The sequence below is a fragment of the Alligator mississippiensis genome, chromosome 10 (genome assembly GCF_030867095.1).
Source record: "Alligator mississippiensis isolate rAllMis1 chromosome 10, rAllMis1, whole genome shotgun sequence".
Classification (NCBI taxonomy): domain Eukaryota; kingdom Metazoa; phylum Chordata; order Crocodylia; family Alligatoridae; genus Alligator; species Alligator mississippiensis.
The window spans coordinates 77,777,933-77,792,170 of NC_081833.1; the positions used below are offsets into that span (position 1 = coordinate 77,777,933).

At 55.0% G+C, this 14,238-nt stretch overlaps 1 long non-coding RNA gene across 2 annotated transcripts in view; it reads left to right on the forward strand.

Annotated features, from left to right (window-relative positions):
* Positions 1 to 5,233: 5,233 nt before the first annotated feature.
* LOC132243625 (uncharacterized) overlaps positions 5,234 to 14,238 on the forward strand; it is a 60,953-nt gene continuing 51,948 nt past the window's right edge. Inside the window, exons 1-3 of one of the 2 annotated variants that reach the window (XR_009455340.1) lie at positions 5,234 to 7,077; positions 7,770 to 7,901; positions 8,296 to 12,852. This is a non-coding gene — a long non-coding RNA (uncharacterized LOC132243625). Of the gene's footprint in view, positions 7,902 to 8,295; positions 12,853 to 14,238 lie in introns of both variants that reach the window. The other variant, XR_009455339.1, reaches the window with a different exon arrangement.

A 14,238-nucleotide genomic window follows, 5' to 3' on the forward strand; every position in this document is an offset into this window, starting at 1 on the left:
AGAAGCGGCTCCGACGATGCGGCGGAGTGGCTGACGAGCGGAGAGCCCTCGCGCAGGGGATCAGCCGCCGCGCCCGGCAGCGTGGAAAGCCGGGGGCGAAGCCAGGAGAGGCTCCGACGGAGCTGGCAGGGAAGCCGGCAGCGATGTCAGCCGCAGAGGCGGCAGGGAAGCGGGGAGCGACGCCGACAGAGGGTCTGGCGGCTGCACCTGCGGAGGAAGTGGAGGCAGGAGCACAGAGCAGCGTCGGGGCAAGCCGGCGCGGAGAGCTAGGAGCGAGCCCGCGCAGAAGCCTCGGAGAAGAGGTAACAAAGGGGCGTGTCCAGCGGGGCCTCCTCGGGCCACACCGGAGGGCGGCCGAAGACCCGAAGTGGGGTTGGACGGTGGGCCTTCGGGGCCCACAGCGGCCTTAGGAGGAGGCGGGGACTGCCCGCCCTAGTGGGGTGAGCCGCCGGGGCCCCGGGGGGAATCCACTTGGCCCATAGGCCAGAGGCACCCTTTTGGGCCTCCTGGCCCCGTAGCTTAGGGGCCTTAGTTGTCACGGTGGTGGGAGAGGCACGTCACATCACGGGGTGATTAGCATAGGACGGTCGGGAGTCTAGTTGGAGGGACCAGGTCCGAGGACCTCGCGGACCATACACCTGGCCCGAAGACTCAGGCACGCAGCTGGCAAGCCGTGGGCAGAGGTTGGGGAAGAGCGGAGAACGCCAAAGGGGCCCGAAGCTCGGCAACCCAAGGTGGCGAGTGGCCGGGGTGTAGGGGAGGTCGGAGCCCCGTGAGTGAGTGCCTGCCGGGAGGCGCGACAACCCTGGAGGCTTCCCCAAAGGGGAACCCCTCCACTGAGGCAACACTCCAAGTCGTGGCAGGAAAGTTAAGGGGACCCCCCTGACGTCAGCAGGGGTAGCCTGTGGGGTCCACCCGCGAGCCCAGGACAGACGTGATCCGTAGTCCAGGCTAAGGCCACACAGGAGCGCTTAATTGAACAGGGGCGAGCACAGACTGCTTGGAGCACTCGCCTCCCTATGGACGTGAATCGGTGAGAGAGACAAAGGGGAAGAGCTCTGACCTGACACCATCAGGATCCGCTCCTTCTCTCTGGAGCTGTGCTCCACATGTGCAGGTATTGGACTGGCCTCTTCTGTCATCTGTGTTCTCCATGGTGACTTTCTGGTCTCCTGGAAGACTGTCATCCACAGACTGAGGTGCTGCCATTGCCACTAGTGCCAGGCAGGGGCACAGTCCCTTGGAGCAGTGGTTTGGCAGCTGTGAGGTTGTTGTGGGAGGTGATGTGGTAATTGGGTAATTCTTGGGGGGGAATTTGGAAGATTTGCATGCCAATTTGGCAGTTTCTGGGAATAATAAGGGACAGCAGTTTTGAGATGATTTTTATTTTCACACCACAAAAACAGGCATGCACACACTTATCCCAATACCTGTGTAGTGATCCATGACAGTGCAGTGCAAATGCTCCCCTCTCCCAGCTGGGGAGGTGGAAGAGGAGGTTGCAGCAGAACAGCTTGAATTTGTGCAGGGAAGAGCATGACAGGAACACGACCCACTGATTGAGCTGAAACCTTATCTCCTTTGAGTCCCATCTCCTCTGTCCTCGTTGCACTTGTCCTTGTACCTTTTATTGTATGCACACCCCATCTGGAGCACAGGGAATTAGTTGCTGTAGATTGAGTACCTTTTGAGAGGGGCGGATAGTTCCTCCTGGGAACTGCCAGCAAGGTCTAAAGTAGTGGCAGAGGGTGGATGGGTGAACATGGCAGTTGGGTGCAACTTTTGCCCCCCCTTGTGCTGGGCCAGAGGATTGCGCCGGTGTCTTTGCCTACCTGTCACTGTTGCCACAGGCTCTCCTTCAGTGCTGGGAACCACTTTGTCCTGTGTTTCTGGGAGGGCTAGTGGCTGGCTCTTTTCTTATCATTGCTGCAGCCTCTTTGCAGCAAGGTGGCTGGTTGTGACTCATGTCTTTATTTGTTTTTATTTTATTTCTAAGATGTCTTCCAGAAGTTACTGGAGGGGGTTGAAGTGATGATGTTCTTCGTAGTGTACTTACTTGGAAGAACTTGAAACTGTACAGAGATGCATGTGGGGGGTGTGTGTGTGTGTGTGTGTGTGTGTGTATAGATGTACATAGAATGTGTGCGGATAACACAGACCATAATAAACACGGCGATCCTATTGCTACTTCTCTTCAAACAGGAAATCAATATATGTACTCTTATATCATTATATCTGCATATAAAAATATATACTAATGTGTACAGGGGTGTAGGTTGTAGCCTTGTTGGTCTAAGGACATAGGCAGACAAGGTTCTTTGGGTGAATCATATCTTTTATTAGACCGACTTAAGTAGTTGGAAAACAATTATTAAGCAAGCTTTCGGGTTCAAAAACCCTTCGTCGGGCTAAGGAAGTTTCCGCAGTTGGTGTGTGCTCTTTCTGGATGGAATGAAAAGTAAAGAAGCCAGAGGCTGGTCTGGTCTGCACAAAAGACAGGCCGTCAGTGAAAATGTAGATTGAGGAGTCAATGGGTGAGAGACAGGCGGGGAGAAGAGAAGGGGGATGAATAGTGGAGAGAGACCTGGAGAGTCAGATGTCAGGCAGATTATAATGTGTCATAAATCCAATATCTATAATCCATGATTTTTAGTATCCAGGAGGTTGATGAAGTGGAGTTCGTAGGCTTGTCTCTGGGAAGTGTTTGGTAAATTCCCCTTGAGGATCAGGACTGAGAGATTGGAGAGAGAGTGGTTTTCTTGGGAGAAATGTCTCTCTCCACTATACATCCCCCTTCTCTCTGCGCCCCCCTGCATGCTGGGGTGGGCCCACTGATGCCGTGAGGCTGTGAGCACAGGCGTGCAGCTGACAGTCAGCCTTCAGCACTTGGCTCCATTGCACCTGCCCCCAGTCCTTGCGCAGCGGGCCTGTGCAGCTCTGGGACAGGCGTGCCCCTCTCAGGCACATCCTCAGGTGAGTCTTGGGGATGGCAGCTCCTCAAAGATGCCCAGCTAGAGCTGGAGATGTTCCCTGACACATTGCTTGCAGAGAGGACACAAAAGCCTGGTGCATAGTAACTTGCCCGATGCTCTCGGGCCTGATGCACGAATGCCCAGGTGAGCCTGTGCAACAGGGGCCCTGAGCGAGCACCGCCTGGCTCAGAAGCAGCAGGTCCGAACCCACTGCAAAACCAGGTCCCTCCTACACTACCTAACGTGGGTCCCCAGAGCAGTGGGCAGGACTTGTGGCCCACAGCAGCCAGTGCCACTCTCCAGCCCCACACACAGGTGGCACAGGCCTGGGGACCCTGCTCTATGCTGGCGGCACAGGGAGGCAGAAGGGCCCTGGGCAGCGCTCAGCCTGGGGCTGGCATCCTGCCAGGCTGCAGTGCCCCTGGCAGCTCCTTGCCAAGGCTCCTGCCTGCAGGTGGGAGCCCCGCTGCTCCTTACAGCGCCCCAGGGTGACTAGTGCAGACAGACACCAGCACTGAGACAGCCAGCTCGGTTATTGGAGAGGTCTCTAGAAAGGAGCGGGGCCGGGGGGAAGGTCTGCGTGAGCGCTGAGACTGGCACCGCTCTGGGCACAGGACGGGAGGATGGGGGGAGCAGCAGGAAGGGCGCGGGAAGCCTCCTGTGCTGGCCTGGAGAGAGCTTGAAGAATGCAAACACAAATACTTCACTAAACACAATCTCTAACCATGAAGTAATCCCCAGAAACAATCTCTTCTCAGTTGGAAAATAGTGTGATGCTTTGGTAACTGTGTGGGACTGTGGTGAGTGTTTTGTGAGGACAACTGTGGTGATTTTTTGCGGTAATTTGGGAACTTTTTTGGGGGGAATGATATTTCTGTGGGAAACTTGATTATTGCTTTTTTCCCCCAAATTCTCATGCAAGTGTCTGTGGCAATATGGTGATACTTCTGTGGAAAATGGTGTGGTGAGAAGCAAAGTGTGCGGTGAGTTGGTGACTTTTTTCACGTGCAAGATTGTGTGCTGGTTCTGTGGTGATTCGGGAACATTTTCGTGGTCATGTGTGGACGTCTGGTGATGTGTGTGGGGATTCAGCTATGTCGTGAGGAAATATGGGGGGGTTTTGTGTGAAAAGTGGCGATTTTGTGCGCTCCTGTGGCAACATGGAGCGGAAACGTGGGGATAGGGTGCTGTCCGTGGGAAGCGGTGTGCTGACTTGGGAACTGCGGGTGGAAGATCGGGTGGTGATTGCGTGCAGCGACTTAGGGACTTTTCATGGGAAAAGTGTGGAAATACGGGGAGAGCGGTGTGGAAAACCAGTGGTGTGTGACCTTGGACACTCCGGGGGGGTCTGGTGGCTTTCTGCGCGGCAAAGGGGGATCTTGCGGCGGGGCTGAGTCTGCCTGGCCGGACTCGGGGCCCCGGGCGGCCGGGCAGTGGCGGCTGCAGACGGTGCCGCAGCCCTGGGCGCAGCGGAGGAATCAGGCTCCGCGTCTCCCGCCCGAGCTGCGGCAGGTGCCGGCGGAGCTTGGGAGAAGGGGCGGGGCCGGGGGCAGGGCCAAGCGGGCGGGAGGCGGGAGCTGCAGCCCCGCGCGTGCGAAGCTGCTGCGGGGCCTGAACCCGGCGCGCCCCGACCTGGCGCCGGGGAAAGGACGGGCGAGAGGAGCGGCGGGCGGGCAGGGAGCATCCGGGCTCGACGTGACAGCCCGGCCCGTTCCTCACCCCGCTCCCGCCTTCCCCTCCGTGCAAGTCCCAGCACGGGCTGCAGCGAAGCGGATCTCGCTCGGGGTCTCTCGTCCAGCCCCTGCTCCCTGCGCGCCAGCCATCCCGCGCGAGGGGGGGCTCGTCTCGCCGTCTCCTGCGCTGCGCTGCCCCCGCTGACCGGCGCCCGGCTCGAGAGCAGCGCGGCCCCGCGGCAGGGCGGGGCGGGGCGGGTCAGGCGGGGACGGCCCCGCGCGGGGTGCGCTCGCGGGTTGGGCCGGGCACAGGGGGCGGCGGGGCGGGGCTCGCCGGCAGCCGGCGGCATGGCGCACGCTGATTGGCGGGGGCGTTTCGCTCCCCGCCAATCAGGAGACGGCAGGAGGAAGGCTTCCCCGCCCTGACCTAGGGGCGAGGTGACAAAGTGGCTCTGAGGGGGACTGACCTCGACCGGGCTTTCCTATTGGTCCCCCAGCGGGGGCGGGGCCTCCAGCAGGGATAAAAGGCCGCGTGCCGAGCTCATGGGCGGCATCGGCGGAGAAGAGCTGGTAGAGCTGGCCGGGGGGGGGGGGCGGTAATCCCAGAAGCGCCCTGAAGAGACGAGAGCGGTGGGTCCCTGCCACAGCAGGGGAGACGGGCTGAGAAGAGCTGGAAGTGCCCTGAAGAGGCTGCGCCCCGACGAGGTGAGGCCGAGCCGCGGAGCTCCCTGTGCTTTCTGTGCCAGAGTGGATGAGGGGGAGGGGGCAACCCTTGGGCTGCTTTTGGGGACCTACGGCCTCTCTGCAGGCCTGGGGGTGTGTCAGGCCGTGGGGAGTGACGTCCCGAGCCACGTGGGTGCTGCGCGGCTCGTAGTCCCTGTCAAGCACCGGTGACCCGCGGGTTGGGCAGCGGTTGGGCTCGCAAGTTTCCGTTCCCTCCCTTAAGGTGTCATTCGGGGGGCAGCGGGCGACGTCCCGGGGCCTCGGCCACAGTCCTTCCTTTAAGGTGTCGTTCGCGGGGGAGGAGGCTCAGGTCTTGTCTAACCCTCCTTAGTCTGCGGGGTCCTAGTCACAGTGCCACAGGGTCTGAAACAAGCTGCATGCAAATAGTTAACAGTTTTCTTGTCAGAGGAACCAAGCGAGACAAGAACAGCCGTTGCAGCCCGTTGCAGCCATGGCCCAAGCTCTCATCCGCATTGCGTGGAGGTCTGGCAGAGCTCCTTTAGGCCCTCTCTGGCTGCTTCTCCTATGCATACTTTCACCAATTTTTCTCCCCCCCCCCCCTTTTAGCTTCACAATATATGATTTAATCTATTTTTTCAGTAGCTTATCTGAGGCGCAGTTGATTTTGCATTAATTCTGAGTTAGTTTTCACACTTCATTGTGGTACAGATCTAATATATGAGTTACAATGTGAACAAGTTCCCCAGAATACTCTGTTTCGACCCAGCACAAGAGGCCTCCTTGTTAGCCAGTGCATCCTGCCCTCTGGGCCTAGCAGGAGAACTTGGCAGCCTGCATGCACCTGGGCCCCTGGAGCCAGGGTGGAGGGGTGTCCCCAGTGCCACATCTGGCCCCTGGACCATGGTGAGAACAGGGTACACTGTTTCTGAGCCTCGTTTTGTGAACTGGATGCCTGTCAAGGGTCAAACAGAAATGGAACTTGGGCTGGCAACAAAAATTAAAAACAACTAAAAAGTCTTTCTTTAGGTGTATAAGGAGTAAAAAGAAGGTGTGTGGTAGCATAGGAACCCTACAGGACAAACTAGGGCAAATAGTGATAGGTGGGGTGGGCGGGGCAAGGCTGAGCTCTTCAGTGAGTTTTTTGCTTCTGTATTCCTGAACATGGATCAGGACAGATCTCCCAGTTGGATGCTAGACAGGCATAAAAGGGACACCAGCCCACCAAGTGTTTGTGCCAACTTGGTGAAGAGGCACTTGGAAAGATTGGATGTATTTAAGTCAGCAGACCCACATGATCTTCATCCAAGGGTGTCGAGGGATTTGGCAGCATCATAGGAGAGCCCCGGCATGCCTGTTTGAGCACTCGTGGCACTCGGGTCAGGTCCCAGAGGGCTGGAAAAGGGCCAATGCGGTCCCTATCTTTAAGAAGGGAAAGGAGGATCCGGGTAACTAGACACCAGTTAGTCTCACTTCTATTCAGAGGAAAACCTTTGAAAACATTAAGGATCACATTTGTGGGAGTCCTGGAAGGTGGGGGGGATGCTGAAGGGCAGTGAGCACATATTCATAGCAGGTAGATCCTGCCTGACTAACCTTGTTTCTTTTTATGACCAGGTCACAAAATGCTTAGACACAGGAATTGAGGTAGATGTCATCTACTTGCATTTTAAGAAGGCCTTCAATATGGTATCTCATTCTAATGTCATTAATAAACTGAGCCGCTGTCACGTAGATGATTACACGATCAGGTGGGTGACAAAATGGCTCAGTGTCATACCCAGAGAATGGCGGTGGATGGGTCGGTATCAACCTGGAAAGATGTGGGCAGTGGAGTCTGACAAGGCTCGGTCCTTGGACCTGTGCTGTTTAATGTCTTCATCAGTCACTTGGAGGGCGTGGAAAGCACTCTGTCCAAATATGCAGATGATACCAAATTTATGGGTAACGTTAACATGCTAAAGCAGAGGTCCTCCAACTGTGGTCTCTGGACCAGCACTGGTCCACGAGCTCCATGTAGGTGGTCCTCAGAAAGGTTGCAGAACAATTGAGAATCTCTGCATTTGGCCCTGCAGTTGATTAATTTTTTTCCGGTGACGGAGATTAAGTGGTCCGCTGAGACCCTCAGCAATTTTCAAGCGGTCCATGCAAAACAAAGTTTGAGAGCCAGTGCACTAGAGGGTTGGGACCAAATCTGTGGAGACCTGGACAGGTTGGAAAAATGGGCAGACCAGAATAGGATGCAGTTGAAGAAAGACAAGTGCAAAGTGCTGCACCTAGGGAGAAGGAATCACCGGCACGCTTACAGGCTGCGGGAGGGCTTTCTCGGCATCAGAGCAGCGGAAAGGGATCTCGGAGTCCTTGCTGACACCGAGATGAGCGTGAGTTGTCAACGTGACAAAGCTATTGGTAAAGCTAACTGCACTTTATCATGTGTTCGCAGGTGCAGGACAAACAGGTCCAGGGAGGTGATGCGACATTGGTCAAACTGCAGTCGGAGTACTCTGTCCGGTTTTGGACGCCACACTTCAAGAGGGATGTGGACAACCTTGTGAGGGTTCAGAGGAGGGCAAAAGTATATCTATTGTAGAAAATAATGTGCAATATATTTAGTTACATCAATTGCTACACTGCTAGCTAAAGATAAACCTATGATATAGCATATAGGGATCATTTATGTATGGTCTGTTAGCTCCTTTTAGGCCTTGTGCTTTGTTTAATTGTGTTTGATGGTTTCCTTTACTTGCTGCCCAAGTTAGTTGTCACAACTGCAAAGGTTCACGCTGCGGTTACTCAGAACAAAGGCTCGGCCCTTGTGCTTAACAGCATAAGTGCGGCTCAGCCTAGGCACCTTGAAAATGGCCAAGGCTGACAGCAGGGTCATCTTATCGTTATCTGTGCTGGGGTTAACAGTGTGAGCATTTTACCTTGCGTGAAAGTGTCTGATGTGCATCTGCCCTTTCTCACAGGCTAGTCCTTGCGCTCCTGTCCTTGGAACCAGCTTATCGGTGAGGAGGCGCAGCATGACATTCGGCACCAAAAGGCCTGGAGTAGAAGGGTCCCCGACATCTGTCGCATCTGCAACGGGTCCCTGCGCGAGCTACTGAGAAACAAGCGTTTGGGGCCCGCATCGGTCTCTCGGAAACATCCGAGCCAGCCCCGGCAGCAGGTGCCTGTGCGTTCCTGCCTCGGACACGGTCAGGGAACGCAACGTGCCAGCAGTTGCCTCGGCTTCTGACCGCACGCACGTCGTTCGCTTGCAAGCATCCAAAGCTAGCACTTCCAGCGGCTGCCGCTGTTGCTTCCCAACTACTAGGAGAGCCTTGCAAAAGCAATGGCCTGCCCCTGGGCCAGGCTGATACCAGTGGTTCAGACCCAGAGACTTGCTGTTGTACCTCCCGGTACCTGGATTAGGTGTCGAGCACTTGGAACTCTGGCAGCTTCAGCACATATTAACCTCTCGTCCTCCTGCGGCCAACACCACGGAGCCTGTGACCCTAATGTTTCTGTCAGCCTCTGTCTCACCCTTCCCCTGAAGGCCTCCCATGAAATCCCTTGTCCCATCCCAGTCTGCAGGTTGGCTCCACCGGTATTTCCCAGCTGCACGTGGAGAGTTGCGAGGGAGGTGGGGAAGAGAGTTTTATGCCTGCATACTCTTTACTTGTTTCAGCCTGAAGCTGTGTCAGGGCCTTTTTTTCCCCCTCTCTCCTCCTCTGTCTGTGCTTCTGCTGCGTAGCCACTGCCTCCTGTGTATGTGGGAAGGTGATGTAAGGGGGTGCACAGTTGCCCTTAAGAAGGAGCAATTTTTCTATGGAGTTAAGCTGAAACTGCTGTACAGAGCACCTTGCAAAGTGCCTCCGGGTCTGCAGCGGTAGAAGGTGTATAGGGTAAGGCACAGAGGTGAGGGGATCGCACTGTGTTGCCCTCTGTGAGCTTCCCGGGAAACACTTGGGGTGGCGGGTGGGTGTGGTTCATGTAGGTGGCAGGGCAGTGCAACCATTTTTCTTCCATGCCCATGGGGTGTGGGTGCAGGTTTCCCCCTGGTTGACATGACACTGCCTGTGCAGGCCCAGTCACCTGAGCGTAGAGCCAGGGGGGGACTGTATGGTATTGTTGGGTTTGAACTACAAAGGAGCAGGGACCAGGATGCACGGGTGCCAGAGATGTGTTCCAGACCAGGTGAGGGGTGCGTGCAGCTCCGTGGCAGTGTCCTAGTGCAGGGCAGGGCACTGGGGGGGTCCCTGTGCTTCTGGCTAGTGCGGGAGGAGCCTGGTGCTGGGGGTGCTCTGTGCTGCTGCCCACCAGCCTGTGCTTGTGGGATGCTTTGGTGCCCCTGACTCCCAGCCCGCAGCCTCTGCTTGTGTTGTGTTGCCCTCACTCCTGACCCGCAGCCTTGTCCCCACGGAAAAGATCAGTCCCAAATGCAACTCAGGTGGGTGAACAGGTGATCCAGGGCTGGGTTTGGTGGGGGAGCGGGGGCAATGCGTCCCCTAAGTGAACGGTGGCATGCAGTTGTGTCCCTCACTGGTGCTGTGTGGGCTGGGGATGTGGTCCCACTGTTCCCGAAAGCAATGGGTTGCACCTGCCGGGCTGCAGAGGCCCCGGGGCGAGGGCAGCAGGGAGGGAGCCCGAGTCTGCAGTGGGCAGCCTGCCACTGCCCTGCACACAGGATTGTGGGCACGGGTTCCCGCTGCCCCTCGGGAATGTGCACAGCTGTGAGGAGCCCCCCACCCAGCCTGAGCTCACAGGAGGCAGGCAGTGGGTGGGGGGAGCTGGGCTTTGGTCTGCTGCAGCAGCCACTGTCTCCTGCCGGGCAGGGCGCCATGGACACGGGTCCCTGGCCCCATAGTGCTGGCAGCTGAGGGCCCCCTCTGGTAGAACTGGGGGGCCAGGAGGTTGGGGGGGGGAGTTGAGGGGCCTTTCATTTTAATCAGGCATTTTGGTGTTTTTATTTGAGAATTAGTGGGGTTATCAGAGATTTTGCTCGTTTTTTGTTTTTTTTTTAATCAGGGAAAAGCAGGATGCCTCGTCATTAGAGCAGCACATGGGAGCCAGGGCCTGCAGCGTTATCAGGCATGGGTATGGACACACGGTTCCCAGTGTCAGAGTCAGAGCCCGGTGGGTGGCGGGCACGCTCCGCAGCAGCACCCGGGCTCCGGCGCTGCTGCGCGCTCTGGACACGAGGGGCAGCTCTGAGCCGGCACGTGTGGGGCCGTCTGCAAGGCTGGCTCGGGGCAGAGCAGACTGGGCTGCTGTGCGCAGCCCTCGGGGCTGTCTCAGTCGTGTTGGGCGGGGGGTGTGGAAATGTGCCCGTGAGCAGTGGTGTGGAGCTGTGTGAGCACCGGGTGGTTTTCATGTTGCCCGTTTTGTGTGGGGGCTTGGGAAACATCTTTTGTGGCAGTGTGATGATCTTTTTGGTGGGAAGTTGGTCATTTAGTGTGGCGATTTGGAGGTGTTTTGTGGAAATGTGTGAAATATGGTGGTATTGGGAGAATTGTGTGAGGAGTTGGGACCTTTATTTGGAAACTGGAAATATGATTGTTTGGGGGGAATTTGGTCATTGTGTGTGGTGATATAGTGCCTTTTTTGGAAATACTGCTATTTTGTGTGGAAACGTGATGGTTTGGGAACTTTGTGGAAATGTGTGTGGAAATCTGTTGATTTTGTGTGTGTAAATGGTGTGGTAATTTTAGGGTGATTTGGGAACTTTGTGCGACTGGTGTGTTGTGGGACCTGTGGAAAACTGTATGGGGATTGGTTCACTGTATGGAAATACGGCTGTTGTGTGAGGGAAATGGTCTGGGGATTTGGAAACCTTTTTTGTGGGCTCGTGTGTGGGCTTGCGGTGGTTTGCGTGTGGAAAACCAGACATCCTTTGTGGTGAGTTGGAGGCATTTTTGTAGAAATGTTTGGAGATATTCTGTGACGTTGGGAGAGGTCTGTGGGGATTTGGGACGTTTATTTGGGGAGTGTGTGGAAATGTTAAAATGTTGTGAAAAACTGGTGATGGTGTGTGGTACTAAAGGACCTTGTTTCTTGGAAAATGTGATTTTGTGTGTGTGGAAAACTGGTGATTTAGGAACTCTGTGGAGATGTCTGTGGAAATGTGGTGATTATGCCAGTGGAAAATGGTGTGGTAGTTTTAGGGTAATTTGGGAACTGTTTGTGCAACTGGTGTTTGTGGGAGCTGTGGAAATGTGTGTGCGTGGGAATATGGTTATGTTTTGTGGGGGAAACGGTGTGGGGATTTGGAAACCTTTTTTGAGGGCATGTGGCGACTTTTGTGTGGAAAACAGTTTGTTCTGTGTGGTGATTTGAGAACCCCCTTTTTATCTGCAAGTGCTGATTTGTTTGGTGGGAGGCGAGTCATTTTGTGGTAATTTGATGATGCGTTGGTGGAAAGGTTTGGGGAAACGTGGTATTGGGAGAATTCTGTGGGGACTGGGGAGCGTGTCTGTGGAAATGTGCTTTTTTTGTGGAAGACGTGATGGTGTGTGGTGAAAAAGGATTTGTTTTGGAAATGTGAATTTTTTTTGCATGGAAAACTGGTGATTTGGCAGGTGTATGTGGAAATGCGAGTGGAAATATCTGGTGATTTTTTTGTGTGTGGAAAATGGTCTGGTAATATTAGGGTGATTTAGGAACCGTTTTTGTGGAACTTGTGTGTTGTGGGACTTGTGGAATAGTTTGTGGTGACTGGGTAAGTGTGGAAATATGCTTGTGTTGTGTGAGGGAAATGGTGGGCAGGGGTTGGAAAAATTTTTGTGGGCATGTGTGTGCCTGTGTTTGGACACGTGGTGGTTTCCATGTCAAAAACTGGCCCTGATTTGAAAACCGTTTTTCTGGCAGTGTGGTAGGGTGTTGTTTTTTTTGGGTGGGAGGTTGGTCATTTTGTGTGGCAATATGGAAGTTTTTTTGTAGAAACGTTTGGGGAAATATGGTGGTATTGGGGGAGTTCTGTGGTGCTTTGGGAACTTTTTCCTGGAAATGTTTGGAAATGTGATTTTCGTTGTGGAATTTAGGACCTAGTGGTATATAGGACATTTTGTTTGGAACTATAGGGGTTTTGCGTGGAAATATGGTGATTTAATTGTTAGAAAATGGTGTGGTAACTTTAGGGTGATTTGGGAACTGTTTTGTGCGACCTGTGGAAAATTGCGTGGCGATGGGGTAAGCATATGGAAATATGGTTATGTTGTATGAGGGAAAATGCATGGTGATTTGGAAACCTTTTTTTGTAGTAGTGTGTGTAGAAAAGTGTGATTTTTTTTTTTTTTTTTGTGTGTGTGTGTGTGGTCATTTGATAAGTCTGAACGGGAATGTGCTGGGCTGGCCCACGAGGGTCATTTCATCTACTGCGGTGCGGTTAACGGTGCGTGTCTTCTCACTAATGAAATGGTCTAACGTGGGTCTTCCCTTTCTTTCCAACTGCTCCTTGTGCACCTGTTCATGGAAGCAGTGTCAGCGAGGAGCTGCAGCATGAAAGAAGTGGGACTTGGAAATATCCAAGGCACCACGGGTAACAGGTGAGTATGAGTTTCTACCTTTAACACTCTCATCGGGCAAAAGGCACCCGCAGCTGCTTAGGCTTCTGCCTGGAGGCACATCATCTGTGTGTCGTGCTCCTATGATAACACCTCCAGTGACTGCAGCTCTTGCCTCTAACTGCTGGTAGCACCCTCCAAAAGCAATGACCTGCCCCTTGGCTCACAGGATCCCGGGGGCCCAGTTCCCACAGCCTTTGTATTCTCCCTTACTGTGCTAGGATGAGGTGTTGAGCGCTTCGATGTCTGCAGGCTTCAGCACTTGTTAGCCACTGAACCTTATGTGCCCAATATCCAGGCCCTGTGACCTTGTCCTACCTGACAGCCTCTGTCAGCCTCTCCTAGTCTCATCCTTCCTCTAAAGGCTTCCCATGAAATCCCTTGTCCTGGCCCAGTGTGCAGCAGGCCTGCACCACTTTTTACCAACTTCCTTTTGAGAATTGTAGGGGAAGTGGGGAGAATCCTCCCTTGCCCCCCGCTCTTTGCTTCTCTCAGCTTTAAGGTGTTTTTCTATTTCAGTTTCCTTGTCCCTCCTCTGGCTGTGCAGTGGTAGCATTGTCTCCTGTATATGGTGGACATTGGTGTCAGCCAGGGGCGGGCAACTATCTGGACTTGTGGGCCACACAGGCAGTTTTTGGGATTTGCAGCAGGGCAGTCAACACCCCCCTCCGCCCGAGCCCCAAATGTGCCAAGCTTGTGGGCTCTACGGCTCATCCCCGCCACTACCAACAGTGGACAATCCCAGCTCCAATCCCAGCCTGCCCCACACCTGCTCTGGACTCACCCCAGCCAGAGCGGACCAGTCACAACCTGCGTGCACAGCTCCAACCCTCGCCCGCATTGCTCCTGCTCCAGACCGCCCACCCACATTGAGTACTGGCAGCGGTCGGGCAGAAGCTGCTGCTTGGCATGAGAGAAAAATGGCCCCTCCCTCTTACAGTGACTAGGCTGTTCTTGCTACAGCTACCTGGAGCCTGCACTCAGGTTGCCCTGCTGAGCCTCTGCCACCATCACTGCTGGGGCAGCAGCGGCAGTGCAGAGGAGATGCAGGGCAGCACGGGTGCAAGCTATGAGCGGGTGCAGCAAAAAGGACCCAGCAGCAGGGGAGGATCAGTTTTTCTTTTTCACCGAGCAGCAGCTTCTGCTCGACTGCTGCTGCTGGTGCCATTTGGTCAGCGTGGGTGGGTGAGTCCAGAGCAGGGTCGGGGCTGTGCACGCGGGTCCAGCAGGTCTCCTCCACTGGGCTAAGTCCAGAGCTGGGGTGGGGTGGGGCGGGATCGGGGCTGTACATGTGGGAATCTGCCAGTAGCACAATGCTGGGGCCAGTGGCAGTGACAGCTGGAAGGAGCCACTGCTGTCCAGGCTGCC